At 48.3% G+C, this 14,192-nt stretch overlaps 1 long non-coding RNA gene across 1 annotated transcript; it reads right to left on the reverse strand.

Annotated features, from left to right (window-relative positions):
* Positions 1–1,031: 1,031 nt before the first annotated feature.
* LOC116596550 lies at positions 1,032–6,092 on the reverse strand. Its single transcript, XR_004288171.1, has 4 exons — positions 5,876–6,092; positions 5,679–5,721; positions 3,792–3,853; positions 1,032–1,357 (listed from the first exon to the last, which is right to left on the reverse strand). It is a non-coding gene; the product is annotated as an uncharacterized LOC116596550 (long non-coding RNA).
* Between the last annotated feature and the right edge of the window lie 8,100 nt (positions 6,093–14,192).

The following is a 14,192-nucleotide window of genomic DNA, read 5'->3' on the forward strand; positions in this document are numbered from 1 at the left end:
TGTAGCTGGCTGACACAGAGGCAACTGCCATGTGTTTGTTAATTGCTTCCATCAGAGTTCTTCGGGTTGCTTGTAATGGGAAACACAACCGAAATGGACTTAAGTGTGACAGGGAGTCCTTGCCCCCATAACCTGAAGGTCCGTGGGTTTCAGGCACGGCTGAATCCCAGTGCTCAAAGGAAATCTTCAGGACTGTGCTTCTCTTCATAATGTGGCTCTGTTTTCTTTTTCATTGGCTTCGTTCTCGGACTAACTATACCCAAGAGGTGGCAGAAACAGCCCCTGGCAGCTCTGGGCCCCTATCCTGTCTTAACAACCCTAGCAGAAAGAGGGTATTTCTTCTCTAATATTTCTTCAGAAGTGTAGGCTGACCCCCACTGGCCCAGCTGGGGCTGCACGCTGAGCTCTGAAGAGATCACAGTGCCTGGGGTGAAGGAATAGACAGGCCAGCATGGATATACGTACCCACGAGAGAAGGTGAGTGCTATGGGCAGAGGGACAGGAGGACAGTCAGGGGAGCAGAGCCAAAGGAAGAGCTGGTTTCAAGGAGGAGGAAGTAAGTGTCTGTACTGGGGCCACGTAAGATGAGGCCAACAAGGGTCCCAAGGTTTGCTCCACATGGAAATTGTTGAGGACCTGGTGTGGGGGCTGGGTTGTGGGGTGACTGATGGAAAGTAGGTGGGCAGAGCGCTGGATGTGCCCAAGACAAGCCTGCAGCCCAAAGGGTGGCCCAGGGACCCATAGCAGCGGTCTCTGCAGGGAGCGTGTTGGGAAGGCAGAACCTCATGTCTCTGCCCACTCTAACCACACCAGGACCTGCATTCCAACAGAGCCCCAGGTGGTTCTTGTGCGAGTTCAAGATTGAGAAGCTCAGCTCCGGGGACCTTGGCTGAGAAGGGGAAGAGAGACGGAGGTAGGGAACTGGAGGGAATGTGGTGCCAAAGGAAAGGACCTTGACTCTTCCTAAGGAGGGAGAGACTGAAGTGTGTTTAGTTGTACGCTCTTAACAATGAAAAAAAATTAACTTTCTGGTCGCAAAGTGAAACTTCATTAATGTTTCTCAGGACATTGTTCCATATTTGCATAAATCAGATTCACATCAAACGTGACCTGACTGTGTTTGTTGTCTGAAAGAACCAACAGCCCTCCCACTCCAGATTCTTTGGCAACGGGCCACCTCCCAGGGCTGTTCATCGCCGGACAAGGACACCAGGTGTGGGGGGCACCGCAGAGACTTTGGGGAGAACACCAAAGGCCACTCTGCTTCCCTCCGTCTCCCTTCGTTGTCTCCCCATCTGGTTCCACGCAGTTCTGCTCCAGGCCCACAGGACCTCTCGTGTTGTTCACAAAGGTGGTGCTGGAAAAGGAGGTTGGGGGAATGGAGGCTGTTATGTGTGTCACTGGGCCAGAATGGCCTTGTGAGCCACCGCTGGGTGTCCTCAGGCCATGGGTTCATGGGACATGAGGAAGGATAGAGAGGCTGGAGCTCAGGGGTGTCTTTGTGCAGGGTGGACTTGGGCTCCTTCCCTCACCGTGCGTTCCCTCTGCCCCAGCTGTGGCACCTCCAGGATGGGGTCTCTTGGCTGCCATACTGTGAGTCACAGAGCCAGGGCACTGCAAAAGGGCTTGGCTTCCTACATTCTCCTGTTTCTTGTAGTACCAGTGGGAAAACTGAGGCCAGAGCAGCGTGGGGGACATAATGGACAGTTGTGGGCCAGGACAAGAACCTGGGGTGTCTCTTCCCTGAGCCTTTAGTCACCGGCACCTCCTACTGCTCTCTGCCAGGAGACCTGAGTTGGAATTTCACTCCGTCTATGTGAAAATGGGACAGGCAGCTAGCCTCTCTGAGCCTCAGTTTCCTTATCTGCAAACCAGAGATATTAACAGCCACCTCCTAAGGTGGCTGTGAGGACCACATGAACAGCACAGGGCCAGACACAGAACAAAAACAAGCAGCTCAAGGGGCACCTCAGTGGCTCAGTGGGTTAAGCATCTGACTCTTGATCTCAGCTCAGGTTTTGATCTCAGGGTCATGAGTTCAAGCCCTACACTGGGTTCCACACTGGGTGTGGAGCCTACCAAAAAACCAAACAAGTAGTTAAAGTCTATTAACTACCATAATGTTACTGCTAATATTAGCCCCATTTCTCAAATGGGGAGACCAAAGCACAGGCAGGTTAACTATCCTAGTAGGCTGAAGAACTGGGATTTGAGCCCATGAATTCTGACTCCTAGCCTCCATATTTAGTCATATCACTTCTCTGAAATGAAGCTGATAATATTGACCTTAAGAGATGGCTTTGAAAATGAAGCAGGAATGGGGCTTCTGGATGCCTTCAGCTCAGGTCATGATCCCAGGGTCCTGGGACCGAGTCCCGTATCCAGCTCACTACTTAGTGGGAAACCTGCTTCGCCCTCTCCCTCTGCCAGCAGCTCCCCCTGCTTGTGCTCTCTTTCTCTCTGTTTCTGACAAACAAGTAAATAAAATCTTAAAAAAAGGAAAGAAAATCAAGCAAGATCATGAAAGCCAAGTGCCCAGCACAGTGCCTGACATTAAAAAGGCGGCTTTACCCAAGTGGCTTCAGTCTGGGTATAGGAAACACGGATTAGCAGGGGCATAGCTCCACCTCGTGGTATAGTCTGGGAACTGCACACCTTCGCGCAGAGGTCCTGCCTGTCTGCTCTGGTCACTCTTTCTGCAGGGCGCAGAGGAATGCCCGGAGGGATGAGCAGAGAGGGCGGCTGAAATTCGCGCATTTTCCACCCCTGTCATTGTAGGGACTCGTCCGTAGGGAGCAGGGATGACGCGGAGGGTCTGACTATGGGTTCTCACATCCTTGAAGTTCCTATCCAGATCTTTGCCCAGTTGCTCCCTCTGCCTCCTCATTTGTACACTGTTCCCTGGAGGAGGCAGTTCGCGGTGCAGGCTCTGCACGTAAGCTTTCTTCATGCATTTCTCAGGATTACTCTCTAAGCTAGGGGCTATTCTCACTCCCATTTTGCAGAAGAGGAAGCGGAGGTTCAGAGAGTTAGTGGGAGGACAGGATTTGAACTCGAGTCCACCTGACTCCAAAGCCTGTGCTCTTCACTGTTGCACCAAAGACCTGCGACAGGGACCACCCCCTCCCTGAAATATGCAACCATGTCCCGAGAGAGGCTCCTGCACGCAAAGGGTTCCCAGCTCATTGCCACCCACCCATCGGGAAGATCCTGGGATTTCCAGGGCCTCTGCTGACTGGATTCTGTCCTGGGATTTTAAATGTGTATCTTATTCCTCAGTTGTATTTTTTTTCCCAGGCAGATCCTGAAGTGTATCTTAAACACTGAAAAAGCAGCTTTAGAGCAGATTTCTTCTATGGGACGGGAAGGCAGAGGACAGACAAGCAGGAGCTGAGGGTGCAGGTCAGAGGGTCCCAGGCAACCTCACTGGGGTAGCGCCATTGCCTCTGAGCCCTGGAATGCAGAACATGGCCTCAGCTCCTGTGGCCAGCGGGAATGCTCAAACCCTCCGCCATGCAGCACACGTACCCCCGGATGGGGGCACGATGCTCACTGCCTGGCCTTCCCCCATTACCACCCCATTCCTTTGGTTCAGGTCTTAGAGGCTCTTCTGCCTTAAGCGGCCCCAGGCTGAAACACCTTTCTGGAGATGTATGACATCTTACCAGCCCTGAGCATATCCGAAGCCAAGCTCTAACAAAGGGACTGTCTGCAGTGAATGAAAATGACAGTCCCTCAAGATGGGGGTCAGAGAGTTCCACAGGGACCCTCCAGGGTTTAAACCTCCTTACCATACTCCCGGCAGGGGTGCCACGCTGATCCTACAGATAGGGTGACCACTGGGTCTCTGCAACTGGCAACAAAGAAAGACCACCGTGAGACAGGCCGATAGTGGCTACGGATTTTCCAGAGACGCCTCTGGCCTCTGGTCTTGTCCTCTCCCGTGTCCCCAACACTCATTGTTGATGGAAAGGCCTTTAGAGATGGTGCATATTTTACAGGTGGGACAGGAGAGGCCCAGAGAGAGGATGCAACTGGTAGAGGTCTACTGGAAAGCTGGGAGTGGCATTGTGCCTCAGACTCCGGGGTCAGAGTGCCCGGGCCACAGCTTTTTCTGGCCATCTTCCCTGGCTTTTACCACATTCATGGAGAACTGCCAGGGAAGCAGCTAGAGGGCTCTCCGATGAGTCAGGCCATCCCTGGCTCCCCTGGGGAGACTCTAGGCCGTTCCTCCTGCTTGAGGGAGGGGTGTCTCGTCTCCTCCCCTGAGAGACCTAGAGGGGGCAGAGGTGGCCTGAGGCAAGCTGTGATGATAGTTCTGAAGTCTGGCCAGGACAGTTCTCCTTTGTCCAGAGCTCCCTCCCCCGCACACATAGAGTTTAGGGGATTTGGGAAATAGACTGGGAACATAGTGACATGATTTTAAAAAAAGAAGAAGAATGGGGGTGCCTGGGTGGCTCAGAGGATTAAGCCTCTGCCTTCAGCTCAGGTCATGATCTCAGGGTCCTGGGATTGAGTTCTGAATCGGGCTCTCTGCTCAGCGGGGAGTCTGCTTCCTCTTCTCTCTCTGCCTGCCTCTCTGCCTACTTGTGGTCTCTGTCTGTCAAATAAATAAATAAAATCTTTTTTAAAAAATAAAGAAAGGAAGAAGAATTCTACCAAGACTCAGTCATCAGTTGGCTTTATTGGGAAGCTTCTCACACTAGAGTTGTGGAATGTCCCAGGAATCTCACTACAATTCTCTTCACCATGACATGGGATGGCCTGGAAGCTTAACCGTAATACTAAGAACAGCTTCACTTCAGCACCAAGAGAAGGAGCTAGCCCAGAAACCCAACGGTAATACCTTCACTATGGAATGAGATATCCCAGTAACAGACCACAACAGTGAAGTATTTTAGGGACACCATTACAATAGTCTTCGCTTTTGGGTAGGATATCCCAAGAATCTTACAAAACTGATCATCAAGAGTAGAAAATTTCAGCAATTTTATTGAATGGTTAATTATTCTAGAGTGAGTGAATCTCTTGTCCAAACTCTTCACTGTGGACTAGGTTAGTTCAGGAGTTCCACCTTAATGCTGGTGACGATGGAGTGGGCTATGCCTAGAACTCGGGTCTGACACTGATCACTATGGAATGGGCTACTTCAGAAAAATCTACAACAAGAATCACAAAGGTGGGACGTCTGGGTGGCTCAGTTGGTTAAGCGGCTGCCTTCGGCTCAGGTCATGATCCCAGCATCCTGGGATCGAGTCCCACTTGGGGCTCCTTGCTTGGTGGGGAGCCTGCTTCTTCCTCTGCCTCTGCCTGCCATTCTGTCTGCCCGTGCTCGCTCTCTCTCTCTTTCTCTGACAAATAAATAAATAAAATCTTTGAAAAAAAAAAAAAAGAATCACAATGGAATAGGAGACTCTAGAATTCCAGTGTCACACTAATCACTATGGAGAGGGCTAGCTCAGGAGCCCCATCGTAACACTGGTCACTGTGACGTTGCTACCCAAAAACCCAGCTTCAGTGCTCACTATGGATCAAAATATAGATTGTGTGTCAGGTGGGCTGTCCACGGCCGCAGGACTTTACACTGGTTTTCAGAACCTTGAGAAAGGATTGCTCAACCTTGAAGACGGCATTGAGGTTGGGGGACAACGGGGATGGATATAAGAAGAAAAACTTACTTTCAATCAGCCAGTTAATGAAAGAGGCCGGGAAGTGTTTGTCCTGGGGAAAATCAGAAAGCCTCCATTAACTGAGCATCATCTGTGTTCCAGGGCCCGAGCCTCTTATTTGATCTTCACAATAAACTTGCAAACATGGGGGTTATAGACGGGGAAGAGGAGACTTGGAGATGTGAACAGCTTTGCCCAGGTCTTACAGTGAGCTGGTGGCAGAGCTGTTCCTAAAATCTGGAACCCCCGTCTCTGACTCTGGATGGCTGAGTGCCAGAAGGCATGCGGGCTGTTGGTTCCAAAATCCCTGAAGGTCCTACTTTGTGGAACAAAACACCCTTTTCATAATCAGAACTTCCCATGAATTGAGGCGCTGGTAGGATGATGTTCATGCAAGAGAGGCCACCATGGACCACTCCTCCAGCATGGACCTCTCCTCCAACGTAGTCTAACATGGACCTCTCCTCCAGCATGGAACCCCACATATTGTGATGTCAAATAACCAACTTGACTGTTTTTTTTTATATTATTTAAGTCAAGGGAAAAGGGGAATAAACCACTAAGTTTTGAGTCCCTACTCTTTGCTGGACAAGTAACCAGACATCTTCTTATCTAATCATTTTACTGTATTTCACTCATGTCAAAATACCATTGACTAAGATACACATTATTTAATGTGCCACTGAGAATTTTTTTTAATTGCCAACTACACTATGACATAGCATTGAATATAAGACACATACCAGTTTCAGATGTTACAGTGTTACAGTGTGGGGGAAATGTGTGTCTTGGAACTGATGATCAATAATCACTTCATAGGGGTCTGAGAGATGAGAAAGTTGAGGCATGGGGAGGCAAGGGGACCTGTCCAAGGTCACACAGTCAAGCAGCAGCCAAGCCTGCCTGCCTCCAAAACCATGACACGTACACTTCTCTTAACAGGGCAGCTGTGGCACATTTGCCTGACCAAAGGGACCCCGTGAGTGAGGAGGCCACTAACCGAGCTAGTCTCTGTTGCGAAGGTATGGCTAATCTCAGAAGACTCCTGAGGAGAGAACCTGCTGCTCATACCTGAAAGTCCAGGCGGTAATGAGGCTCCGACGATGTGGGTACTTGGGTGAAAGCAGAGTAAAGGCTCCTAAATAACCCGAGTGAGTGGACATCTGAAGGAGAGGGAGGGACAGAGGTGACAGTGGCAGGGAGGACAAGAGGAGATCTGAGAGTCAAGTTGACTGAAATACAGACTCATAAAACTCCTTCCTTTGTCCCTGCCATACACAGACTTACCCACAAGCGGGGGATAATTCCCAAACTTCTGGAAAATACATTGTAGCCCCAGGGCCCTACAGTCTTCTGGCATAAGAGAACATTCTCAGCTTGGAACGTAGTAATCTGTCCATCCATCTGTCCGTCCATCCATCCCTCTGTCCGTCCATCCATCCATCTGTCCGTCCATCCATCCACCCATCCATCCATCCCTCCGTCTGTCCATCCATCCACCGACCCATCTCCTTCTTGCCTGCCTCACCACCATCCTTCTACTGTCTTCCCATCTATCCACCCACCCGACCACCTGGCGTTCCCTCCCTTTCTCCCCTTCCCTTCCTTTCATCCATCTCTGTTGTTTCCTTTTTTCTTCCATCACTCTCTCAATGAATCCCCCTATCTCTCCACACATCCATCCATCATCCGTCTTCCACACAACCTAGTAACAGACCCTCCTTTCTTTCCATCCATCCTGTCACTCATCCATCCATGCGCGTTCCCTTTCATGCGCTCATCCTTTTATTCAACCATCTATTACTTCCTTCTCTACTTTCATTATTTTATCCATTCTTCTGCCCTTTCCTTTTCATCCATCCATCCTCCTTCATCTTTCCTGCTTCTCCTAGATCCGTCTCATTTTTCTGTCTTCCCTCTGTTCCTTCCTGCACCTAAATTCCCTTTCCTCCATTCTCCCTCTTCCTTGCATTCTTTTTTCATCCTATTCTGTCTGTACCTCCTGGTAATTATCCACTCCTTCATTCTTCTCTCCACCCATTCCTCCATGCATATTTTCACTTTTCTATTTTACCATTCATTCATACTTCCGTCCTTCGTTCCATTCATCCATTCTCCCTCCCTTTCGTCTCTAGTTCATTTTCTGACAGAGTATATGTGGAGAGCCTACTCTGCCCAGCTATGAGACAAATACAAGAAAGACTACAAGAGAGCTCCTCCCCCTCAAGGAGCTTCCATTCTAGTGCAGGAAACCCAACAATTACTACACCGTATGATAAGCCTGATGGGTAGGTGTGCAAATATCATGGCAGTCCTGAGCCAGAGTCATTCTACCTGGAGACATCTGGAAAGGCTTTGGGGAGGGGCCGCAGGAGGGGCACAGAGGAGAATGAGGCTAGAGCAGTTGCAGGAAAGACCTTGACTGCCAGCTTTAGGGGCTTTGCATTTGATTATCCTGGTAATGGGAAGCTACCGAAGATTCTGATCAGAGGTGCGATGCAGAAAAGTCTCTCTGGAAGCCCTGAAGGGGAGAAGACAGGAGTGGGCGGGGCCGCTCCTGCAATGTCTCAGCAAGAGAGTGATGCTCAGGCCCGTAACACTTACTTTTCAGGACGTTCAACTGTTGATTGATGACATAGAACCAGAATCGGACCACTGGGCACAGCTGAAATGCAGATGAGCAGAGGCCTCTGTGACAGGGGACTTGGGCCACCCTCCCAGCCTGGCCCAGCCCAGCCTCTGACTGGCCACATAGAGAGTGGAGTGATTTTGTCAGTCTTTTGTAAACACAACACCGATCTCCCTCTTCCACAGGTGAAACCCACTTGGCACACATAGTTCTTCCATAAGTGTCTTTTTCTCTCCCCTTCCCCCAGCACTGGGGACCTAGACAAAGGACAGGGCAGCAAAGTTCTGCAAGGCGGGAGGGTCCAGGGATCAAACTTCCTGCACGGGCCACCTCTCTCTACCTTGGCTGTTCCTCTGTACCCTCAGCTGATCTCCAGGGTCTGCCGGGTCCACCCTGTCAAACTCACCATGTTGGGTAAGGAGTTCCGCAGGGCCCGCTTCAGCATGACTTTCGTCACTGATGAGAGCAGGCTGGGAAGGCCAACGGGGACATTGAAAAGAACAGCAATTACAGCTAATAGTTAACAAAATGTTTTTTCCCCTCCAGAGGCGAGTCTAAGCCCTTTGGCATCTGCTAACTCAAATGACCATAATAGTTAAAAACACAGATTCTTTGCCTCCCAGGGCACTACTTCCTGGCTGTGTGACCTTGTTCAGTTTACATAACATCTCTGTGCCTCTCATGTGTAATATATAAAATAGAGTTGTGGTGAAGAGTCGATAAGTGAAAGAAACATATGGGCTGGAGGATAACCTGTCATCAATAGGGCCTCTAGTGCCTCTTAAACAGGTGATAGCTTTTACCCTCTTTGTGACTTGATTAAAGGTGCATAGAAGGCATTTCTTCTTAGAAACAAGCTTCTAAAATAATGGTTGCTAAGTGGTAGGTCGCAGGCCAAAAGAGGCCCATGGGCGTGTTTCCTTTTGCAAGGACAGTCTTTTTTAAAATTTTAGAGTGAGTTTTCAGAATTTAAAAATTAAGTAACTTTACATAAAAATCCATATGTCCAGTTTCTACTTAAGATACAGAAATCACACCCAACTGGGTCCATCTTCCCAGACGGCCAGTGAGCTAGAGCCAAAGAGGGACTGCCCTCTTCAGATGAGGCATATAATGTTTGGTTTGCACAGCCCACTATTCTCTATAGTGGCCATAAAATTGAAATTGAACTTGCATGTTGTATTTCTCTTAACTGGAGCCCACTTACTCATTTCTGCTAATTTCCTACCCCTAATGGGCATATAAGTTTATGATCTTTATTCTAAGGCATTGAATTCAGAGTCCGGGAGCTAGAAAGGATCACAGACAGCAGGTGGTTGGGTTCTCAGGCTAGGCTGACTGTCTTTTTAAACCCCGAGTTATAGTGCCCATCTGTGATTTACAGTGTCTTTCTCAACCATGAAGTAATGACCCTAGAGATCATCCATTGGGGGTGATTGAGCTCCCAGCCCAGCCTCTGGACAGACACCTTTTTAGGGACTGGTCTGTCTGAAATATAGTGGTACAGAATCTGATTAACTCTTAGCCCATTGCTCTTAAACTAAGTGAGCATGCATTTTTAGACCTCATCTAGTGAACCTAGCTTAGGTTTTTAGGAGAAGACCACAAAAGTGTTTTTGAGTCATCAGTTTATTTTTTACCCTTCAGTCCATCCCTCCATCCATATACCCCTCCATCCTGTATCCATATACCTCATCCATCCGTCCGTCCATCCGTCCGTCCATCCATCCATGCATCCTTCCAGCCACCCATCCTCTCACTCATCCATCCGTCTGCCCAGCCAACCATCTACTCATTCTTCTCTGTCTTTTGCTCCAGTGTATCTCCAGGAACAACACTGCAGTGACTGGCTGAATATTTGTTGAGTAAATAAATGAACAAATGAATAATAAATATAAGGCAGCTTCTGCTCTCACACAGCTCCTGTAGGGATATGCACTCAGTTACAATATAATGTGAGAAGTGATATGACAGAGATCCTGCCCAGGATCTCTCTGTCCAGGATCCTGCGCAGACAAGGGACCATGCAACACTCAGGGCCACTTTCAGGGAAGACATGTGCTTCCAGTGAGAGGCGAACCTCTCTTGTTTAGAAATCTAGGTTCCCTGGTGGGTGACATGAGAGGAGAGATGCTCTGGTGGTGTGGCTTGCTGCACCCTGGCTGTGGTCCCCAGGGAGCCTGGTAGTTGCCACTATGCACAGCATCGCCCCCCACTACTCCCGCACAGCACTCAGCTCTCCCGGCACCTACCGTGTTCGCGTGTGGATCCCGGTGAAGACGGGCTGGCAGTTCTGTAGAGCGAGTGAGACTTGGCCGGATGTGGTCTGGGACAGTGCTAAGGGAGCCTTGATGGTCACATCCAGTGTGGAGCCGCTTAGGAAGCTGAGCAGCCTGGACACCCAGCAGAGGGCAGTGTGAGCTGAGTTGCTGGGGAAGCTGCAGATGGGGCCTGAATTGGGGGTGGCCTGGGACGTCATAGTCAAGACACTCTCTGGGTCCTAGGACTGTCTTAGGGGCAAGTCACTGGGCTTGTTTCCTCCAGGCGATGCAGGAAACCCTCCCCTTCCAGAGCAAATGTTTGGGGCTGTTCTAAAGATGTCCCTCAAGCTTGGAAATAACCACTGGCATTTGTGGGCTTGAAAGGTGACCTACACACATTTATATTTTTAAATGATATCTGCTCTTGGGCACCCAGGTGGCTCAATCAGTTAAATGTTTGCTTTTGGCTCAGGTCATGATCCCAGGGTCCTGGGATCAAGTCCCACATCCGGCTTCCTTCTCACTGAGGGGTTGACTTCTTCCTCCCCCTCTCCCCTTCCCCTGCTCGTTCTCTCTCTCATTCTCAAATAAAGTAAAAATAAATAATCATGTCTGCTCTTCAGTATATATTTTTAACTTAATTTGTTTTTGAATATAAATTTGAAAGTCAGTTAAAGAAATGCTTGCTTTTGTTTCCTGTTCTGTAAAATGGGCCTAATAGCAGTACTTTCCTCCTAAGGTTATGGTGAATAATATATTTTACATATATTTCATAAATAATTCATATATTATATAAATGTAATTCATAAACCTCAGAATGGTGCCTGGAATACATTAAGCACTCAATAATGTTAGTTATGTCTTATCACCACAGTCATCTCTTTGGAGGACAATTTGGCAGTACTCACCAAAAGCTATAAATTAACGCTTACGAGAATTTCTAAGTAAATAATCAGAGATCCGAAAAAAGATCAATTGATTTATTTATTTTTAAAGATTTTATTTGAGAGACAGAGAGTGAGCAAGTAAGAGAAAGAGAGAGTGAGCACGAGCAGGGGGAAGGGCAGAGGGAGTGGGAGAAGCAGACTTTCTGCTGAGCAGGGAGCCCAGTGTGGGACTTGGTCTCAGGACTCCAAGATCAGGACCTGAGTCGAAGGCAGATGTTTAACCAACTGAGCCACCCAGGTGCCCAATGATCAAAGATTTATAAGGCAAGATAGTAGTCACAGAATTATATATCAGAATGAAAATTGGGGGGTGGTGTCTGGGTGGCTCAATCAGTTAGACATCTGACTCTTGATTTTTGGCTCAGGTCGTGATCTTGGGGTCATGAGATTGAACCCCATGTTGGACTCTGTACTCATCAGGGAGTCTGCTTGGAATGTTCTCCCTCCCTCTACCCCTAACTCACTCTCTTCTTCTCTTTCTCTGAAATAAATAAATAAATAAATAAATAAATAAATAAATAAATCTTTTTTTAAAAAAGAACAAAAATTGGGAACACCTTAAGTGTCTAACATCTATACGATGGGATATTTATTGCCATTCAAAATGGTGCTGAACGAAGTCGGAAAAGGAGCAAACTGAAATGTTAATGGCCATTGTCTTTGGGCTGTGAATTTAGGTTTATACTTCATTTTTTTCTCCACGTTTATTACAACAAACCAAGCAAAAATGGCAGAAAAAGAATAGATTTACTCTCACACCTATCTTCCTCTTAACAACCATCCCTAAGTAGCTTGTATGTTTAGAAGGATCCTGTCAAGAGCCTCACGTGGGTAATTTAAGTAGCCAAAGCACATTTTCCCAGTTGTTTAAAAATTGCCCCTTCGCCTGGTGGCTCAGTGGGTTAAAGCCTCTGCCTTTGGCTCAGGTCATGATCCTGGGGTCCTGGGATCGAGCCCCGCATCGGGCTCTCTGCTCAGTGCAGAGCCTACTTTTCTCTCTCTCTCTCTCTCTCTCTCTCTCTCTCTCTCTCTCTGCCTGCCTCTCTGCCTACTTGTGTTCTCTGTCTGTCAAATAAATAAATAAAATGTTTAAAAAAAAAATGCCCCTAATCCAGGGATTCCCTTCTATGCCTCCTTCTCTAGCTAGGAATGGTTACTTAACCTTGGGAAAGTGATAGTCAGTCTCGTCTGAAGCTGCAGTTGGAGGTCAGAGAAAGGATGGACCTTCCATGATACCTGGACGATGTCAAAGTCAGTGATTGTGAGCCTGCAGAATGGGAAGCAGGAGGGAAAGTGAGCCAACAGGAATTCCCAGTCTTCTCAACTCAACACCCAAACTGCAACGTGGCCTTTCCTCCATCCTGGGTCCTCCCTTTCTTAACCTGGGTTTCCATTCTGAATCCTACCCCTCCAAGGAAAGCATTAGTCATCAACTGAGATATTTCTCACTTCATTGACATGCTAAAGGAAAATGAAGACCTCAGATTCAAAGCATCCCTGAGAACTATGGTTTTAGCTTATATACAAAGATGCTCTTTTAAACTCTGGGAGTATTAAGTGATACCTAAGATATCAGCTGGGAAAGGCTTCCTCTGTAACCTTTTCCAGAGCCATTTGTAATTCAGTTGGGGCATGGACAAGCCTACATAAATCCAAGAGATGAAGTCATATGGCAGAGTGTTGGGTGGTGGGTTGACAGTTTGGACGAGGAAGCAGTGTCTGATGCTGCCTTCTCAATATCTACTTTCCAAGCAGGTGACTGAAACTCTGATGCTTATAGTGCAGGGTGGTATCTTTCAGACACCCGCAACCTTCACTAAGTAATGTTTTGGAGAATTATTTTATTGCTAAAGGACTCAAACTCACCAGCTGTTGAGTTTCCCCAAAGGAATCGTGCTCTTCAGAACATCGTTGATGCCAGCAAGACTCCCATGGCCACAGAGGCCCCCAAGAGAACCCTTGCAGAGCAGGCCTTCCAGAGCCAAGGACCCAGCTGCCTCCAGGAGGTGATCTTTGCCGGCAGGTAAGGTCCTGCTGCCCAGGAGGATCTTAAGTAGCATTTCCCTCTCCCCCACCAGATTCTGACTGTTGAGAATGATGACTCCCAGCAGCCCTTCCTGAGCCAGGAGATCTTTGTTGACATTTGTTTGGCCAAGAGGGTTTCCAGTTTCCATTTCAGTACCTTTTCCTTGACTGTGATGAACCAGGGGAGGCTGCCCACTGCCATTGGTTGGACTCCTGTGTTGGGGAGCCCTGCCATTCACTGGAGTTCCCATGTGGCCAGTGTTTCCAGATTGCACCTCTATAGTGGGACCAGAGGGGCCAGGGATGCCATATCCAAACTGATCATAACCTAAGGATGACCCAGCCTCAGACTTACCATAATCATTATGTGTCTTAGCTCCAAAATAGCCATAGCCAAAAGATACTCCAGCCCCAAATTGATTGTAACCTCCAGATGGCCCAGCTCCAGGCTGACCATGACCACTAGGTGACTTAACTCCAAACCGACCATAGCCGAAAGATACTCCAGCCCCAAACTGACCAGAATCTAGAGATGATGCAGCACCAGAATGAGTATAACGATCAGATATCCTTTCTCCAAGCTGAACATTTCCTCCCGGTGACCTGGGCCCAGATTGAATATAACCATCAGATGGTCCAGCCTTGAGCTGACCATTCATTG

The sequence above is a fragment of the Mustela erminea genome, chromosome 7 (assembly GCF_009829155.1).
Source record: "Mustela erminea isolate mMusErm1 chromosome 7, mMusErm1.Pri, whole genome shotgun sequence".
NCBI lineage: Eukaryota > Metazoa > Chordata > Mammalia > Carnivora > Mustelidae > Mustela > Mustela erminea.